The sequence below is a fragment of the Zootoca vivipara genome, chromosome 1, assembly GCF_963506605.1.
Source record: "Zootoca vivipara chromosome 1, rZooViv1.1, whole genome shotgun sequence".
Taxonomy (NCBI): domain Eukaryota; kingdom Metazoa; phylum Chordata; class Lepidosauria; order Squamata; family Lacertidae; genus Zootoca; species Zootoca vivipara.
Genome location: NC_083276.1, coordinates 45489986 through 45510208, shown reverse-complemented (window position 1 = coordinate 45510208; position 20223 = coordinate 45489986). Strand labels below are relative to the sequence as shown.

The 20223-nt window shown below is 42.1% G+C and overlaps 1 protein-coding gene across 5 annotated transcripts in view; it reads left to right on the top strand.

The window, feature by feature from the left end:
* Nucleotides 1-20223, top strand: part of SIPA1L1 (signal induced proliferation associated 1 like 1) — a 152897-nt gene that overhangs the window by 16142 nt on the left and 116532 nt on the right. For all 5 annotated transcript variants that reach the window (XM_035113094.2, XM_035113106.2, XM_060273729.1 and 2 more), the window contains exon 2: nucleotides 17483-17577. The gene's annotated coding sequence lies outside the window, so the exon portion shown is untranslated. The remainder of the gene's footprint in view (nucleotides 1-17482; nucleotides 17578-20223) is intronic.

Below are 20223 nucleotides of genomic sequence, written 5' to 3'. Positions count from 1 at the left end.
GGTCTTTGTAATCAGCCAAAATTTATACATGCCAGGACTTTGTCCCAGAATGGTGAGATATTGTCTTTGCACTGTGGAGGCACTTGTCTGTGATCAGTATGATGTCAAAGTTAATATATCCCTTCCAAGCCAAAGGCAGAATGTTTGGGACCTTCTGTGCCACCCTGTGCTTGGAAGCATGCACTGAAGAACAATATTATAATCTGCTGCTAAGCTTGGAGTTGTCGAAGGAGTTTCTGCTCTAAAGGTACCCTTCTAGGGAAGACCTTGAACAGGGACAACTTAGTGTCTTAGCGCCTGCACACACCACCACTCTCATCTGTTAACCAGATTAAACTTTTTGATCCAAGGGCTCTTGACTGTTAACTAACCCCACACTAATCCCACAAGCCAATGGGCCAATAACAGGTCTTATAAAACCTTCCCCTCCAAATCAGCTCCTATGAGCAACTGTTTGCTTCAGTAGCAAGATCCTTGCCTCATTGCTCTCCTAGCTTATTTAACCCAGTACCAGTGATGTGGGTTTTCCAGAAATATTTGAATTGGAAAATCATCTGGAAATTTGCATAGGATAACTTGCATCAGAAAACTTTCTGATGCCCTAGAGCAGGGATTCTCAAACTTTCTTACCACTAGGGCCAACTTGAGATGGTTGACAATTACTGAGGACCACCAATCACAAAGTGGTGGTGCAGGGGTAGAGCCAATCACAGAATGGAAACAGATGGAGTCAGAATTTAGCATAATCAGCTGGAAATTGCTGACATCCCTGTCTACTGATATTTAAATTCTTTGCCTCAAAATTTTCATTGTGGAAGGAGTTCCATAATTTCCCACAAACTTCACAAATGGGGCCTCCTGCTGCGTGTGCAATTTCTGTTCGCATCCTGGGGCAAAGTTCGCAACCAGGAACAGCTACTTCCGGGTTAGTGGAGCTCACAACCCAAAGCGTTCGTAACCAGAAGCGTTTGTAACCAGAGGTACCACTGTACAGACATGTGGCTCAGCCTCCCAAATTTGCTGATCCAAAGGCTCTAAGCAGAGAAGGTGTTTTCTTTTATATTTTCCCTTCACATCCTGACATGCCTCTGAACGTATTTTACTCAGCCCTGTAATTTCTCCCATTCTCCTTATACCGTATTTTTCGCTCCATAAGACGTACTTTTTTCCTCCTAAAAAGTAAGAGGAAATGTCTGTGTGTCTTATGGAGCGAATGTGTGGTCCCTGGAGCCGAATTGCCCAGGGGCTAAAGGCAGATCGTGCTTTTTTAAAAAAATATATAGAAAGAACTAAAGGCTAACAAGGAAAAGAGTGTTGAAAGGAACCCGCTCAGCAGCTGATTGGAAGAGATCGGGGAGGGAGATAAGGGAGCTAGTTGTCACGGTCCGGTCGGCGGGCGTCAGGACCAGAGGCAAGATGGTGGTGAGGAAGCAGCAACAGGTGCAGGGCTGAGGGTCCAGCAGCAGGCAGTTGCAGGGTCAAGGAGCAAGGCAGAGACGAAGGTCCACGGGGCAAGAAGCAAGGCGAAGTCTCAAGGAACAAGAAGCAAGGCGAAGGTCCAAGGAACAAGAAGCAAGGCGAAGGTCCAAGGAACAAGAAGCAAGGCGAAGGTCCAAGGAACAAGAAGCAAGGCAAAGGTCCAAGGGTCGAGGAGCAAGGCGAAGGCGAAGGCAAAGCAAGGGTCCCAGGAGCAAGGACAAGGCGAGGGTCCAAGGAGCAGGAGGCCAGATGCAACCAGGCAGGGATAGCGTTGCTGTGGCAAAGAGCTGAAGGGAAATGCTGGGCTTTTATCCTTCCCAGCTCCTGCCACCAGGTGCAGTGAGATCTCAAGTGGCCTCACCTGGGTGACTACTCCTTGCCTCTCCAGCACAAGCTGAGGTCTTCACCTGTGTGGCCACGCCTTGCTTCCCCAGCACAAGCTGAGGCAGGCCCCAGTCCTGCAAGGCACTACAGGCCCCAGAGCCTGACTCCTGCCCATACTCCTGACACTAGTTCCCTTCCTGCCCGCCTGGCCCCTTGCCTAGGCCTCAGTTGTTGTCTGCAGAGGGAGACATGTGACTGGCTGATTAGATTATCTGTCTGGAAACTGTAGAAATTGGTCCCTTTCCTAGAGAAGCTGCAGAACTGTGATTTGAACCCCATAAAAACAGGATTTTCCCCTTTGCAAGGAAACTCAACAACTTTGAGCTGATCCTAAAAAATGGAGCTTTTCCCCTTTGCAAAAAAAAGCTGCACAACTGTGAGCTGATACTAAAAAAATGGAGCTTTCCCCCTTTGCAAAAGAAGCTTCCTCAAATATTTAATTGGGGGGGGCAAAGGCACCTAGGCCTCTAGGAGTTGGCTGCTATGCCTAGGACAATTCAAGAAAGCAAAATATTTTTTTCCTTGTTTTCCTCCTCTAAAAACTAGGTGCGTCCTATGGTCAGGTGCTTCTTATGGAGCGAAAATTACGGTACCTTATTATCCCCAGTTGTTTTCATCCCACCTCCCTTATCCTCTTACATTCAGTTCTTTCTCCTATAACAGCTTTCCTCTCTTCCTTTATGTTCCCTGTTTATTAATGTATTGTATTTGTTGTTCCCAGTTAGTTATTATTCATGGGTGTAGCCAGGATTTATGTTGCGGGGGCAGGCTTAATGTTAGTGGGTGGCAGAACGTCGGTTAAGTACGGTATTTGTATTGATTTACTTGATCTGGGGTGTATGTGGCAGCCTGGTATTGTTATACCAAGGCTTCTTGAACAAACTTACTGTACAGCAATTAATATCAGTGGCTTCTTCTGAATTCTTTAGGCTCTTTCGGTGCCCCTTATTGAATGAGTGCCTTGTTCTCACTCTGGTCTGTTAGCAGCATGCTAACAGCAACCAAATTCACTGCAATCCTTAGTTCTTGGTGCTTTATAAAGCATATGCTGAGGCTAGCAGGCCCCAATATAGTAGCAGAAATTCAGATCAGGAGTGTTACTGTTGACTCATGGTATCAGATTTAAGGACAGCCAGGACTTTTAGAAAAATTCTGCCTTGAGCACAGAGATTTGATGAGAGATTTAGAAGCTTATGGTTCATCATTCATCTAGTTACAGTACTGCAATTTGAAAATTGATTTGAGTTTTGTATGAACCCAGTCTTGGAAATAAGCACACAAGTTACTTGTTGTTGTCGTTGTTTAGTCGTTTTGTTGTGTCCAACTCTTCGTGACCCCATGGACCAGAGCTCGCCAGGCACTCCTGTCTTCCACTGCCTCCCGCAGTTTAGTCAGACTCATGTTCGTAGCTTTGAGAACACTGTCCAACTATCTCATCCTCTGTCATCCCCTTTTCCTTGTGCCCTCAATCTTTCCCAACATTAGGGTCTTTTCCAGGGAGTCTACTCTTCTCATGAGGTGGCCAAAGTATTGGAGCCTCAGCTTCACGATCTGTCCTTCCAGTGAGCTCTCAGGGCTGATTTCCTTAAGAATGGATAGGTTTGATCTTCTTGCAATCCATGGGACTCTCAATAGTCTCCTCCAGCACCATAATTCAAAAGCATCAATTCTTCGGCGATCAGCTTTCTTTATGGTCCAGCTCTCACTTCCATACATCACTACTGGGAAAACCATAGCTTTAACTATACGGACCTTTGTTGGCAAGGTGATGTCTCTGCTTTTTAAGATGCTGTCTAGGTTTGTCATTGCTTTTCTCCCAAGAAGCAGGCGTCTTTTAATTTTGTGACTGCTGTCACTATCTGCAGTGATCATGGAACCCAAGAAAGTAAAATCTCTCACTGCCTCCATTTCATCCTCTTCTATTTGCCAGGAGGTGATGGGACCAGTTACTAGCCTGCACATTTTTTACTAGCCTTTAAGAGAGGCTAGTAGTCTGCATTCCTGGTCACCTATGACTCCTAGGCAAGTTATTAAAAACAAGACAGTTATGAACCAGCATGTTTGTTTTTGCTCCAGATTTCATAAAACAGCTACAGTGAACCTCGGTTTATGAACACCTCGGTTTATGAATTTTTGGTTTACGAACGCTGTGGACCCATCGGGAACGGATTAATTCACTTTCCATTACTTTCAGTGGGAAAGTTCGCTTCAGTTTATGAATGCTTCAGTTTATGAACAGACTTTCAGAACCAATTACACCCATGCTTCGGGTTAAGTACGCTTCAGGTTGAGTACTCCGTGGACCCGTCTGGAACGGATTAATCCACTTTCCATTACTTTCAATGGGAAAGTTCGCTTCAGTTCATGAACGCTTCAGTTTATGAACAGACTTCCGGAACCAATTGTGTTCATAAACCAAGGTTCCACTTTACTTGTTTCTGTTATTGCAGGAGTGCTGCCATTACTTGATCAGTGACTTGGCTAAGTGTTGTGTTATGACTGGTTTAGCTGCCCTGGATTTATCTGCCTCAAAGGCAGAATAAATAAGTACTAAGACAATAGAAATAAAGGACTTCTGTTTTTGTATGTTGATTTATGCACAGTTGATTGTTCAGAAAATCAGCTAATAAATTTAATAAACAACTCTTAGCAAGTATGTGATTTCATATTGATTACCATATACTTAGTGGATTCCAGAACTAGAAATGGAATTTTCTTCTTTTAAATGAATGATTATTATTCTGTCTCACAATAGAAAATGATATTCACACAAACACTGCATGGACATTTTCCTATATACTGTTAGAGATATGACTATAGATAACTTGTGTTATGGTTTGAGAAAAAAACTTTCTCATGTTTCAGTATTTGAAAATATGAATGATGGGTTGAGCTGCTGGGTTTTTAAATAAACTTTTTTTTTTTAAGCATCATAAGCCTCTCTAAATGAGAAGAGACACCAGTACTTCACTAAAGTTTGACTCATTAATTGGGTCCGTGAAGCAATTCCATTAACTGTATAATCCCATAACTGAACTATCCCATCACCCTTTAATCTCCAGCACGGTAGCCACCATTTAATTACGCACTGCTGCAAATGCTTGCTTTGCAGTTTGCCCTGTGCATTTTGAGATCTTTAGGGAATGTGATATTTCTAGCAAAATCACAGGTATTATCTGTTTTGTTTTCTGTAGGGTACTTAACTTGGTTTATTTGTGGTCTTAAGTCTACAGTACTAACAAAGGCTTATACTTGTGTTTTGAATAACCAGGGCAGGGGTAGCCAATGGGATGCCTTCCAGATGTTGTGAAATAAAAATCTCATAAGCCCAGCTAGCATGACTAAAGATCAGGGATGATAGCTGTTATAATTAAACAATGTCAGGGGGGTACCATGTAGACTACTTTGAACGTAGGCATTGAAAAATGTATTTCATCATAAACCTCCAGCCAAGGTGGATTTGATTTAAATCATGATTTAAATCACTAGTCAGTAAGACTTGAGTAAATCATTTTTTAACAGACTTTTTTTTTACAAGACTACTTCTTGCTGGTATAATCTTAATATTTACAACCAGATGAAGGTTTCATTTTTGGAATAATAATTTTTCAGGGTAGTTTTTACAGTTATATAAAAAATTACTGATTTGGTTATACTATTAGAAATACATAGAGAGATAATTATGGAATTGTGAGGTTTAATAAGTTAACTTTTTATATTTGGACAAATTTTCTGCTGTACTTTATTGGAAGGAGAAAAATAACAATTTCCTTAATAACAATTTATTTAACTAGAAAAATAATATAGCATTTGTATCCATCTTTAAAAAAAACTTAGACTGAGTTTTAGCACACATGAAAAACTTAAAACAAATCCTTATTTCCTGATGAATAGCCTGTAGAGGTAGTTTGACTACAGTGCTCTCTGTCCTCATGTGTCTGCCATTCTTAAAACTTTGCTTGCACATGCGTGTGAGAGAAAAATAAGATTGCTTTGATAGTGTGCACTGGATTGGAGTCTGAATGTTCTAATGTTCTAATTCAGGAAAGGTTCTTTTATAATGGTTGTTTTTTTTTTTTTTTGCTTTTTTGGGGGAACAAAATCTGAATTGTTGGCTCTTAGAATCATAGCCATGGAAGAACTTCTGTTTATAAATTCCTGTTATAAAAACTGCCACTCTGGTGCTTTCTTGAGTGGTGCTTTTAAAATAATTCTTTTGGTAGGACATAAAACTGAACTTGTTCTAGAAATTCTGTGCATGGTTTCTGTGGGAGGAGAGAGGAACTGAGAACTCCAAAACATGAAAGAACTAGGCTAGGCTAGAGGTGGTTTATTTTCAGAGCTGTGCAAATAAGAAAAAATCTGTGCCAATAAAAGCTGAGTTTTGTGATGGGTATAAAATGGAGCACACTCACTTAAAAAAATAAAATAAAATAAAAAGTTGTGTACAGTGGGACCTCGACTTACGAATTTAATCCGTTCCGAATGCACACGCATAGGTCGAAAACTTCGCAAGTCGAGTTTCCCATAGGAAAAGCGGTTTCCCATTGGAAATGCATTGGAAACGGAAAAATTCGTAAATCGAGGAAACCGCATCTAGCTGCGAACGGGTTTTCCGTTCGGGTGCCGAGAAAATCGTAAGCGCGCAGCCACTTTTTCCGCTCGTAAGTCTAAAATGTCGGATGTCGAGTAGTTCGTAAGTCGAGGTCCCACTGTACTAAGATGAGTAAAGGTAAAGGGACCCCTGACCATTAGGTCCAGTCGTGACCGACTCTGGGGTTGTGGCACTCATCTTGCGTTATAGGCCGAGGGAGCCAGCGTGCAGCTTCCAGATCATGTGGCCAGCATGACAAAGCCGCTTCTGGCGAACCAGAGCAGCACACGGAAACGCCGTTTACCTTCCCGCTTGGAGCGGTACCTATTTATCTACTTGCACTTTGACATGCTTTTGAACTGCTAGGTTGGCAGGAGATGTAATAAGCACAGGTCAAAATATCATTCCACACCTGATGTAAATTATAAATGTATGTCTTATTTTAAAAGACAAATCACCAAGTGAAAGAAACTTTGTTTAGCTAGAATTCCAAACTTGAAGCTGCTCTGTTGAAAGAGAATATATGCATGTTCTGTGTGACAACTGGAACTGGACAACGAAACTACCGTATTACATATTACATATAACTTGCCATTGGGTCTTAGCAACCTAAATCCGTCTCCCATAATGTTTTCAATGGTTCCTGTTGAAATTTCTATTAGTTTGTTGTATATATTTGAGAGTAGACTCATAACATCTAGAATAGAGTTCAAGATCAGATGTTCAGACCTTGTTAATGGGCTGGCAGATTGTAATTTGGATTTTTTAGAAAATAAAAGCGCTAATGTGCTTGCAACCACCCCCAGGTAATTTCCCCCAAGTCTAGCCTTAATTGTACTTCAGTAACATAAACACTTTGTGTCATTGATCCAAAAGACCTTCAGTCTATATTGCCCTTTTTTCTCCAAGGCTTCTACCAATTTCCAGAAATCTGTATTTTATTTTATTTTTTAAAGCTAGCATTATATGCAATAGGTGTTAGAGGGGAAGAGATAGGAACTAATTTTCTCTGCCATTCTTTCCAGACCACCTAATAAGTGGATTAGAAAGATGGTGCATCCGAGGTAGAGTAAATGTCTGAAACAGGCCCTGCTTGCAGGTTTCCCACATATTGTGGCTGCTGTGAGAACAGCATGTTGGCCTGCTCCAGTAGACACTTCTTATATTCTTAAATGGCAAGTCTTATAGCAGAAATCTTAGAGAGTCAGTGTGGTGTAGTGGTTAAGAGCGGTAGACTCGTAATGTGGGGAACCGGGTTCGCTTCCCCGCTCCTCCACATGCAGCTGCTGGGTGACCTTGGGCTAGTCACACTTCTCTGAAGACTCTCAGCCCCACTCACCTCACAGAGTGTTTGTTGTGGGGGAGGAAGGGAAAGGAGATTGTTAGCCGCTTTGAGACTCCTTCGGGTAGTTATAAAGCGGGATATCAAATTCGAACTCTTCTTCTTCTTCTTCTTCTTCTTCTTCTTCTTCTTCTTCTTCTTCTTCTTCTTCTTCTTCTTCTTCTTCTCACCACTCACCTATCTTTCTGGCTTCTGAGCTTTCAGCAGGCACTGGCTGCACACATTCTGTAACATCTTCCCAAACATAAGGGCAAAAGTGAATTACTTTAAATGATGTTTGTCACAGAGGATGTGCTGCGACTACTCTAAAGTAACGACTCTCCAGACCGTTGCCTTTTCATGCTTTTATTGTGTGCATGCTATTTACAGTGCTGGAGCTGTACAGGGTACATGTTCTTAGTCTGACCCAGAACCCTGGAGTGGCGCTTCCCGCGTTTTCTTCCAACATAAGAGTCTGGGCACCCCAAATCTCCTTCCGCGTTTCCTCCTGCGTAATTCCGGAACTGGGGGGTAAAAGGGTCTCATTTCCATGTTTTCCTTCTCCCCCCTTTCCCCCGCTCTCTCTTCCTCTCTCACGTGCAGCAGAGGCTCTGCTATCCTGCCTGAGCCCTGTCTCCTACTTCCTCCTTCCCCACTGGACTCTTCCCCCTCCCCGCTGGCTCTGCTGCTGGTGGAAGAGCTGCTCCTCAAGATGGGAGGGGGCTCTCTGTACTGTTTCCCCCTCACAATGTTGATTCAAGTCATTAAGATGAGAGCCCTTTAAAAATCACTGGTGTACATTGAATTTTCCGTTTTGTAATTCTTATATTCTACGAACAAGATTTAGTTGCTGCAGCAATGAACACAAATTGGTTTGCAGCTAAATTATCTCACCTTGAAGCATAATCCAAGATCTCTGATCATGTATTTTGCACTACTCAATTATATCTGTCTTAGAGATGAGGTGGGGATTATGAAATTAATTTACTGGCTTTCTTGTATACATGCAAAGTCTGTAAGTAATTTCATTTGGAGCAAAGGGCCATAGTCCAGCATTTTGTGTCCAGAAGCTAGGCGGATACAGTAATTATTAGGGGGGGGGAGTGCTTTCCCACATAGGAACTGTAAATATTACACGTTCTCTGGATCTCAGCAGCTAGGAATCTTGGTGTAAAACAAACTAGTCACTTTCAAAAAAAGCCTGCTTCAAACTGTAGGTTATAAAGCTGATTTACATACAATTCTTGGTTTGCACTTAATGATAAGTTGGGATTCAGGATAATAAAGTAGTTTTGGCTGCTCTCTTCCTGCTGGCCTAATAGGAAGAAAATAGGAGGTGGGTGGGAATCCGTGAGCGCAGCACTTTGCTTTGGTTTGCTGAAGTTCTCCAATTACCACTAAATCAGCATACTTAACATGTTTATTTTACATGCAGATTTCATTTTTTGGCCAACTTTTTATCTTTTAATATAACTGAAACTGAATCTTATTTAAATAATATAATATTACATTTTAAAATTTATTCACTCTTTGAAAGGACTGGAAATGTTTTACAGTATTCCTAAATGGACACCCTTAGGAAGCTGAATTTGGCAAATACATGACTTCAAAACTCCTGTGTTTTCCATTTTTGAATGCATGAATTGGATGCAAAAAATACAGTCATTTTTTCAGCTTTTGCAGCAAGCCGGTTCATTTGACCTCTGGGGATCACAACAAAATTAACAGTAAGTTAGTTAACTTAGTTGGAGAAACTGCAATATAAATGCTGTGTAGTCGCGCCAGTAGAACAAATATGTAAGCTGATCATGGAGTGCCTTGAGGTTCTGTATAATGTAATTTATACTGTGCTGGAATTGAATGTGGGAGACCCAGACAGGTTTAAATCTCTGCTTGGGGCCGTTACTCACTATGTTCCTAGAGCTTCATCTACATTTTTTCAGTAATTTTTACAGCAGCTCTGAAGAAAGGAAGCTGAAGCTGAAAGAGAGGTTTGCTTTGGCACATCCAGTGAATGTATAGCATAGCTGAGAAGAGATTTGAACTCAAAACTATTTGGCTAAGGGTAGCTCTTAACTACTACACTTCATCTGCTCTTGGTGGTAGTTATACTGTTACAGTGAAGCACTTGGTGCAGTGAAAAGATAAAGGAGGGGAAATGCTTCATGTTGTATTCTGAAGCTCAGTGTGGTTTTGTGTTTCTAAAGTTCCAACCCAGCCACTGAAACTGCTCAGCACAGATGACTAGCTATCTGCAAAGTTTTATTAGATGAAATACTAAAAAACTTGTTGCTTTTAAAAATGTTTAGGCGCATTGACTCTTAATTGTAGATTATGCTTCTTAAGCGTTGTATGTCAAAGCACTGAATTCATTTTTGTTTAAAGATGTACAGATCTTGGCCCCTGGATTCAATTAAAAAATCTATTAGATCACAGTAGGGCTTACCAAAGCTACCGCCAAATGACACTAACCTGAAATCCCCAGAACTTGTCTCTTGCCTAAATTTGCTCAGCAGATTCTCTTCCCCAAATACTTCCGTGCCAGCCTTCTGTTTATGGGATGTGTACACAGGTACACTCATGCTGAGTTCTTTCGTGTGCCACAGCTGTTGTGCATGAAGATCTTTGTGTAGGAATAGTAAATACACAATTAGCAGGCGTGCTCCTTCATCTCTCCACCACCTGTCACATGGTAAGCTCCAGTTTCAGTCTCATATGAAGTCTACCTCCAAGGAGACTAACAGAACAAATCTGGCTAGGACTGGCATCTTTGACAGGGGAATACTTCGTACTGTATGTTCACTTGTAGGGTCTAGTGAAGAACCAATAGGCTCTGCAGATGTGGAAGGGAACTAAGGAAGTAGCAGTGCATGTTCATTGACCGTGCACAAAGGTGACGGTAAGGAACTGAGTGAATCCTCCTTCCAGCAGCTGTTAGCCTAGTGTCCAGATGTGTTGTCGCTTACCTCATTTCCATCCTTTTCATCTTGTCCCACACTTGCTGGAACCAGCTCTTTTACTGAGGGCTGGAGTCAGGAATAAATGGGAAATGCTCAAGGCAGAATGGTTTCTAGCTGTTGCCTATCTTCTGACAGCATACTCTTGTATATGGTCTTGCCTCATGGAGTATGTGGGCAGATTCATACCAGATGCTTAAGGCACATCTAATGCACATACCCCAAAAGAATCCTGGGAAATGTAGTTCTCCCTCACAGAGCTACATTTCCCAGCCCCCCTAACAAAGCACAGTGTCCATTAGTCCTTGTTCCTTTGAGCATTAAGTTGGATGCATGGAGAACCCGCTTTGGGTTTATTTTAAGCATACATCTTAAAGAATACTATGCATTCTGAAGGTGAGTACATGGTTGCTTGCCCGCCCTACAAAATACTCTGTTGCATAAGAAGAGTTGGCTCCTGTCAGTCTGGTCTGTAAGTGGCAGATCATTAGAAAAACTCATGACAAGATGATTGCTATCTAGTTTCATCTGAAAAGAATAATGATCTTGAATGCTTGATTCTCCCCCCCTCCTCCAATTTGGGGGTGTTGTACTCTAAATTAAATTAAGCAAGAGAGAAAAAAGAGTTGCACAATCTGCAAACTGCTATTTTCATTTTCACAGAGAGTCCCAGAGAGGGAAGGATGGTATACTTTTTTCCTTCCGATTTATCTGTCAACCAAAGTCCTTGTGTGTATGGTGGCAACCCTTCCAGTCTGGAGGGGGTGTTTTCGAATGCCATATCAATACGTGGTAAAATATGACCTCCCAGGATCTGACCTAGAATGTATTGCAGAGCCCTGGTTGGAAGAAGCGGATGGGTAAACATATTTTAGCTCTCTGTACCAGGTTTCTCTGTAGAGCCATCAGCTGAGGCTGTGGATGTATGGGCAGGCAGGGAAGCAGATTGCTGTGGTCTATCATAATTCCATCCACCCTGACCTAGTGCCCTGTTTGAATCATGGAGTGTTTCTTGAGGTAGGTGGCTGGCACAGAAGGGAGATTCTGTTGTATAACAGGCTCTTTATGTGATCTAGCTAGGTTAGTTGCCCATGTCGTTGGAGTTTCCCAGCCTGTTGTTACTGAATGACTTTGACATCCATGCAAAAACCACCTTGTTGGAAGTGGCTCAGGACTTTCTGCCCTCCACAGAAACTGTGGGGCTATCCCAAATTATATTGGGACTCCTTCACATAGCATTTTGTTGGATTTTGTTTTTGTTTTTGTTCTGAACAAGAGGTATGTACGGTCCTCTCTTCATTGACAGACCTTGAATGCTTGAACCTGCCTTCAGTCTGACAGGAACCTTCACAGGAGCGCAGACCTATGTAAAAAGAGTTCCTGACTACCTACAACCCCCTGTTGAAACGGTCCCCTCTAAAAAAACCCATCATGTTGGACAATTTCCAACCAATCTCAAGTTTACCATTTTTGGCAAGGTACACGAAGGCGTAGTAGAATATCAGCTTCATCCATTTCAGTCTGGCTTCATGCCTGAAGTTGGAACCAAAGCAGCTTTGGTTGACTTTATTGACAACCTCCACTGGGAACTAGACAAAGGGAGTACATCCTTATGGGTTTGCTGAACTACTCAGAATGTAGCAGTAGGTCTGTCTTACACCTATCCTGCAATGTCTGCACTGGTTGTCAGTTGTTTCTGGTCACAAATTGAGATTTCAGTGATTGCCTTTAAAGATTTAAATAGTTTGGGTCCACAATATCGGAGGAGTTACTTCCTTCCATAGTAGTATTTTGCCCGCTCCCTAAGATCAGAAGGAGATCCCCATCTCTGTGTTCAACCTGGGGTGGAGGCATGGTTGATGGGAGCATGGTTGAGAGCAGTATGAGATAGGGCCTTCTCAGCGGCTGCACCAATGTTGTGGAATATCTTGTTTCTTGAAACATGTAGCCCCCCCACCCCCGCCTGCCGGTAAATACATTCTTATTTGAGCAGGCTTTTGCCTGCTAAGTATCAGCAGCTTTGTGTAAAGGTTTGGTTATGTTTTTGGTCTTTGCTTTTGTTGTGTTTTTAGTGGGGTGGTGAAGTGGGTGGTGTTGATGTGATTTTAAGTTATTGTATGCTGTGCTGAGTTGTGCATATGCACCAGAAGGGTAGGATAGAAATTTCTATACAAAATAAATATTTTTTAAAAATATAATTATTATTCACTTGTTTCCCCCCATGTCAGTTCTCCTGTTGGATAGAATTTGAAAACAGGTGTTTATTTCAGCAGCCAATTTACCACCCAGTCCAGTATTTTTTTCAGGAAATAGTGTCATTGGTACATCTAGTGTCAGTACTGTTGACACTGCCTGGCAAAGTTTCAGCTGGGATAGAACCTATGGCGTTTTGCGTGAAAAGCCCCTCTCCTGCAGCTTAACAGATGTAAATCTTCCAGGGCATAGAAACTAGTTCAAGGGCTGATCTTTTCTTGCTTGAGCCTCAACTGATGTTGCTATAAAAATTAATCTCTTGTGGCAAAGCAACTGACTGTTTAAATTAGATATAGTAAAAAAACATTCCTGATTCGATTCTAATCTGCCCATCTTTGAGATTAAAACAAAATTTCCTCTGCAGAAAAAGCAAAAGTATACAGCATTCATATTTGGTGTAATCTAGCCTGTTGTGAAGACAGCACTTACACACAAGGTTCCTATATAGCAGTGATGGAGAACCATTTAGAGACCAAGTGCCCAAACTGCAACCCAAAACCCACTGATTTATCGCAAAGTGCCAACACGGCAATTTAGCCTGAATACTGTGGTTTTCCCCTTCATGGATCAATGCCTTGTCGTGGCGAAGGGGCTTGAATAACTCAGAGAAGCTATGAGCTATGCCATGCAGGGCCACCCAAGATGGACAGGTCATAGTGGAGAGTTTTGACTAAACGTGATCCACCTGGAGAAGGAACTGGCAAGCCACTCCAGTATCCCTGCCAAGAAAACTCCATGGACAAAGACAACAGGCATATAAAAGTTATGACGCTGGAAGATGAGCCCCTCAGGTCGGAAGGCGTCCAACATGCTACTGAGGAAGAGCGGAGGACAAGTACAAGTAGATTCAGAGCTGATGAAGCGGCTGGGCCAAAGCCGAAAGGACGCTCAGTTGCGGATATGCCTGGAAGCGAAAGGAAAGTCCGATGCTGTAAAGAAAAATATTGCATAGGAACCTGGAATGTAAGAACCATGAATAGAGGTAAGCTGGATGTGGTCAAAAATGAGATGACAAGAATAAATATCGACATCCTGGGCATCAGTGAACTAAAATGGAAGGGAATGGGCGAATTCAGTTCGGGTGACTATCATATCTACTACTGTGGGCAAGAATCCCGTAGTAGAAATGGAGTGGCCCTCATAGTCAACAAAAGAGTGGCAAAAGCTGTAATGGGATGCAATCTCAAAAATGACAGAATGATCTCGATACGAATCCAAGGCAGACCTTTTAACATCACAGTAATCCAAGTTTATGCACCAACTACCGGTGCTGAAGAAAGTGAAATTGACCAATTCTATGAAGACCTACAACACCTTCTAGAAATGACACCAAAGAAGGATGTTCTTCTCATTACAGGGGATTGGAATGCTAAAGTAGGGAATCAAGAGATAAAAGGAACAACTGGCAAGTTTGGCCTTGGAGTTCAAAATGAAGCAGGGCAAAGGCTAATAGAGTTCTGTCAAGAGAACAAGCTGGTCATCACAAACACTCTCTTCCAACAACACAAGAGACGACTCTACACATGGATATCACCAAATGGGCAGCATCGAAATCAGATTGATTATATTCTCTGCAGCCAAAGATGGAGAAGCTCTATACAGTCAGCAAAAACAAGACCTGGAGCTGACTGTAACTCAGATCATCAGCTTCTTATAGCAAAATTCCAGCTTAAACTGAAGAAAGTAGGAAAAACCACTGGGCCAGTAAGATACAATCTGAATCAAATCCCTTATGAATACACAGTGGAAGTGAGGAACAGGTTTAAGGATTTAGATTTGGTGGACAGAGTGCCTGAAGAACTATGGATGGAGGCTCGTAACATTATACAGGAGGCAGCAACAAAAACCATCCCAAGGAAAAGGAAATGCAAGAAGGCAAAATGGCTGTCCAACGAGGCCTTACGAATAGCGGAGGAGAGGAGGCAAGCAAAATGCAAGGGAGATAGGGAAAGATACAGGAAACTGAATGCAGATTTCCAAAAAACAGCAAGGAGAGATAAGAGGGTCTTCTTAAATGAGCAATGCAAAGAAATAGAGGAAAACAATAGAATGGGGAAAACCAGAGATCTGTTCAAGAAAATTGGAGATACGAAAGGAACATTTCGTACAAAGATTACCATAATCAAGGACAAAAGTGGTAAGGACCTAACGGAAGCAGAAGACATCAAGAAGAGGAATTATACCAGAAAGATATGGAGGTCTCGTACACCCCAGGTAGTGTGGTTGCTGACCTTGAGCCAGACATCTTGGAGAGTGAAGTCAAATGGGCCTTAGAAAGCACTGCTAATAACAAAGCCAGTGGAAGTGATGATATTCCAGCTGAACTATTTAAAATTTTAAAAGATGATGCTGTTAAGGTGCTACACCCAATATGCCAGCAAGTTTGGAAAACTCAGCAATGGCCAGAGGATTGGAGAAGATCAGTCTACATCCCAATTCCAAAGAAGGGCAGTGCCAAAGAATGCTCCAACTACCGCACAATTGCGCTCATTTCACACGCTAGCAAGGTTATGCTTAAAATTCTACAAGGCAGGCTTAGGCAGTATGTGGACCGAGAACTCCCAGAAGTGCAAGCTGGATTTCGAAAGGGCAGAGGAACCAGAGACCAAATAGCAAACATGCGCTGGATTATGGAGAAAGCTAGAGAGTTCCAGAAAAACGTCTACTTCTGCTTCATTGACTATGCAAAAGCCTTTGACTGTGTCGACCACAGCAAACTATGGCAAGTTCTTAAAGAAATGGGAGTGCCTGATCACCTCATCTGTCTCCTGAGAAATCTCTATGTGGGACAAGAAGCTACAGTTAGAACTGGATATGGAACAACTGATTGGTTCAAAATTGGGAAAGGATTACGACAAGGTTGTATATTGTCTCCCTGCTTGTTTAACTTATATGCAGAATTCATCATGCGAAAGGCTGGACTAGATGAATCCCAAGCAGGAATTAAGATTGCCGGAAGAAATATCAACAACCTCAGATATGCAGATGACACAACCTTGATGGCAGAAAGTGAGGAGGAATTAAAGAACCTTTTAATGAGGGTGAAAGAGGAGAGCGCAAAATATGGTCTGAAGCTGAACATCAAAAAAACCAAGATCATGGCCACTGGTCCCATCACCTCCTGGCAAATAGAAGGGGAAGAAATGGAGGCAGTGAGAGATTTTACTTTCTTGGGCTCCTTGATCACTGCAGATGGTGACAGCAGTCACGAAATTAAAAGACGCCTGCTTCTTGGGAGAAAAGCAATGACAAACCTAGACAGCATCTTAAAAAGCAGAGACATCACCTTGCCGACAAAGGTCCGTATAGTTAAAGCTATGGTTTTCCCAGTAGTGATGTATGGAAGTGAGAGCTGGACCATAAAGAAGGCTGATCGCCGAAGAATTGATGCTTTTGAATTATGGTGCTGGAGGAGACTCTTGAGAGTCCCATGGACTGCTAGAAGATCAAACCTATCAATTCTTAAGGAAATCAGCCCTGAGTGCTCCCTGGAAGGACAGATCGTGAAGCTGAGGCTCCAATACTTTGGCCACCTCATGAGAAGAGAAGAATCCTTGGAAAAGACCCTGATGTTGGGAAAGATTGAGGGCACTAGGAGAAGGGGACGACAGAGGACAAGATGGTTGGACAGTGTTCTCGAAGCTACGAACATGTGTTTGACCAAACTACGGGAGGCAGTGCAAGACAGGAGTGCCTGGCGTGCTATGGTCCATGGGGTCACGAAGAGTCGGACACGACTAAACGACTAAACAACAACAACTGTGGTTTTAGTTTATTGTGTGCATGCTTGTACATTAACATCTTTTGTATTAAAATAAAAACACAATAACAGAGCTTTCAACGATACCAGCAACTTTTTATTGAAAGGTAAAAGTTTGCATTGCTTTTGAACAATTAATGTCTGGTAAACTCTGCTGGGGCAATGGCACATGTGCCCACAGACAGGGCTCTGAGTGCCCCCTCTGGCATGCGTGCCATAGGTTCGCCACCACTGCTATATAGACTATAAGAGGTCAGTCATCCCACCCCATGGCATGCATGTATGAGCATTCAACATGCTGGGCTATTACAGCGAAGAAGAGGCCTTTTATTGGATCTCTCTCCCCCCCCCAATTCCACCCTCTGTTTCATTAAGGAGCATAGTTAATGGACCTGAAGGAGGAGGAGAACTTTATGCGGATATGAGAGATAGGAAGTACTGCACACCCTTGCAACTAGCTTGCCCTGGGCTCCTATGCTTTTCCTTTTATACTTTCTCAAGCAATTTGAGATTTTGGAGTCAAGGTGCTAGGGACACGTTTAAGACAAAAGCCAGTAACACTCCCATTAATGTATATTTATGGTGTAGTGAATATGAGTTTAACAGTATAGAAAAGGGTGGGAGTCTTGTTCTAAAAGTTGTTCTAAAAGTCAGAATTTACTATGAGGTCAAACCATTTCCTACATGGTTATAAAATAATCTTTCTCTTTTCTTTGTCCCCCTGTATTTTACAGCTGAAATGCTCCCTGGGTATATTGTACAGTGATGCTGTCAAAAGGAATAGGAACTTCAATTATGTTCATGAGTGATCAGACAAACAAAACTTGAGGTAAGAATATAAACTTTGAAGAAGCAAATACAGCTTTTCTGTGTACAATGTGTCTGAAGGCAGTCCTGTATCGGGAAATGTTTTAATGTCTGATGTTTTACAAAATAAATAACATTCCTTTCAGTAGCACATTAGAGACCAACTAAGTTTGTCATTGGTATGAGCTTTCATGGATAGCTCAGTCGGTAGAGCATGAGACTCTTAATCTCAGGGTCGTGAGTTTGAGTCCCACATTGAGCAAAAGATTCCTGCATTTCAATTCAAGGGACGCGGGTGGCGCTGTGGGTTAAACCACAGAGCCTAGGGCTTGCCGATCAGAAGGTTGGCAGTTCGAATCCCTGCGACGGGGTGAGCTCCCGTTGCTCAGTCCCAGCACCTGCCAACCTAGCAGTTCGAAAGCACATCAAAGTGCAAGTAGATAAATCGGTACCGCTACAGTGGGAAGGTAAACGACGTTTCCGTGTGCTGCTCTGGTTCGCCAGAAGCGGCTTTGAGATGCTGGCCACATGACCCAGAAGCTGTACGCCAGCTCCCTCGGCCAATAACGCTGGATTAGCGCCACAACTCCAGAGTCGGTCACGACTGGACCTAACGGTCAGGGATCCCTTTACTTTTACAACTAAGGGCAGATACCCATTGGTGTCTTGCTTATGACACAGGTCTCTTTGAATAGAAATCACTGATTCTTCAACTTCAGAGGAAAAGGAATAAGCTAAACCTAAATGCTATCTATCAGTTATGGTCAATAGGAACAAAACCTGAGCCACTAAGGTTCCTTTTAAGCTACTGAGCAGCTGCTGATTTTGAACCAACTGCTGAATGTTGGTTTCCTCTCTGTAGAGAGATCAAGGCAAGATTTTTGTAACAGAAGCATTAAATAAATGGTTAATTTAAATCAGCGGCACTTTAATGGTTTGGAAACAGAAAAAAATCTACTCATTTGCTTAATAAAACATTTGTAAACAGAGGATTAGTGTAATGTGTAATGGAGTGAGCTACAGTTTAGAAAGTTGTCTTCCTATCAAGTTAGATCATTGTTCCATCTATCTCAGTATTGCTTACATTGGTGGTCAGCCGTTCTCCAGAGTTTTAGGAAAGGTTCTTTTCCAGACCTATGGTACCTGGAGATGCAGGGGATCACACTTGAGAACATCTGAACAAAAAAGCATGTGCTCTACCACTGAAATACAGCCTTTCTCTAAAGTAAAAATCAGTAGGAATGCAGACTGATACTTGCTGCCATTAGCTGATTTTATTTTTGTCGTGAGTGCAATCTTGAGAAAGGAGAATTAAAAACATTTAAACAGTGGCTAATCCTTTGGTTTACAGTCAGTATGCTGGTTGTGGTAGATAAAAATATGCTGAACATATGGAAATGGAATGAGATTAACTATTTTCGTAGACCCTTCAAGTAACATACCAGATGGAGCTAATATTGCATGGAGCTAAGACTTGCCTGGAACTAGTGATCTTGATGCAGCGATATCTTTGCCCCATGCCCATTTTTCTAAGTTATGTAACATCTTTGAGGGTATTATATGCCCAGCCATCAATTACATGATGTTCTCGTCACCAGAACCAGTCTGCTTTGGCTCTTACAGTCTACATTTTATGGGTCTTGAATCATAGCTGCCAAGCTATCCCTTTTTTACAGGGATTTTCCCTTATGCTGAATAGGCTTTCTCGCGAGAAAAGCGAAAACTTGGCAGCTATGTCTTGAATTTCTCCCGCTTCCCACATTGGGTCAGATTCTGCCTTTATAAAGGCCATTCTAGACAAATGGCATGAAACTTCATTGCATAAAAGAACTGAATCAGTTTTGTTTTTCAGGGTGAATGCTAGTGCTTTTGATCTTCTTTAATCTGATCCTTGTTTTAGTCTTACAAGTTATCTCATGTATTGGCTACAGTGAGGTTAAGAGATACTGTGACTTACAGGATATCTCTGCAGATGCTTTGGTGTTTCAAGCATAAAATATCTTCAGGCTACTACAGCTATTCAGTTGCATAATCTGTTGGATTATGTGCTTTGAGTACCAGACTGATTACATAGCTTGTATGTAAGTCACCTCTCAGAGCTTCAGAAGCAATATATTGTGATATAAAGACACAAATAAACCAGCATCTTATTTTGCAGATATCTGCAAGAGATGCTCCATTGTATACCCAAGATTCTTCATATAAGAACAAACCGCATTGTAAATGTCTTCATTTTACAGCACACAGTCCCCTCTGGCCTTACACTCATCTCCCACAAGCCTTGATCCAAGGGCAACATTCTCATAGTAAAGAGGAATGAGCTTTGGGGCAGGGAGGTTTTGATAAGGTTGCCATACGTCCGGATTTTCCTGGACATATTTGGAATACTGTAGTTGGCAGCAGTGCCTGGGTGGAAATCGTAAAAAATATCTGGTAGAATCTGGACGTATGGCCGCTCATGTTGGCAGTGCTGTTATTGCTGTTTTTCCATAAAAATAGCTAAAAATTGCATTTTTAAAAAAGCAATTTTGCCCAAAAAGCTCAACAGCTTTGGGCAAAAGAAAAAAGCTCAGCAACTTTTCTGTCCGGATTTTCAGTGTTTGAAATATGGCATCCCTAGGTTTTGACCCGTTACTCTTTTGCCACGTGGAAGAAAAGATACTGGGTG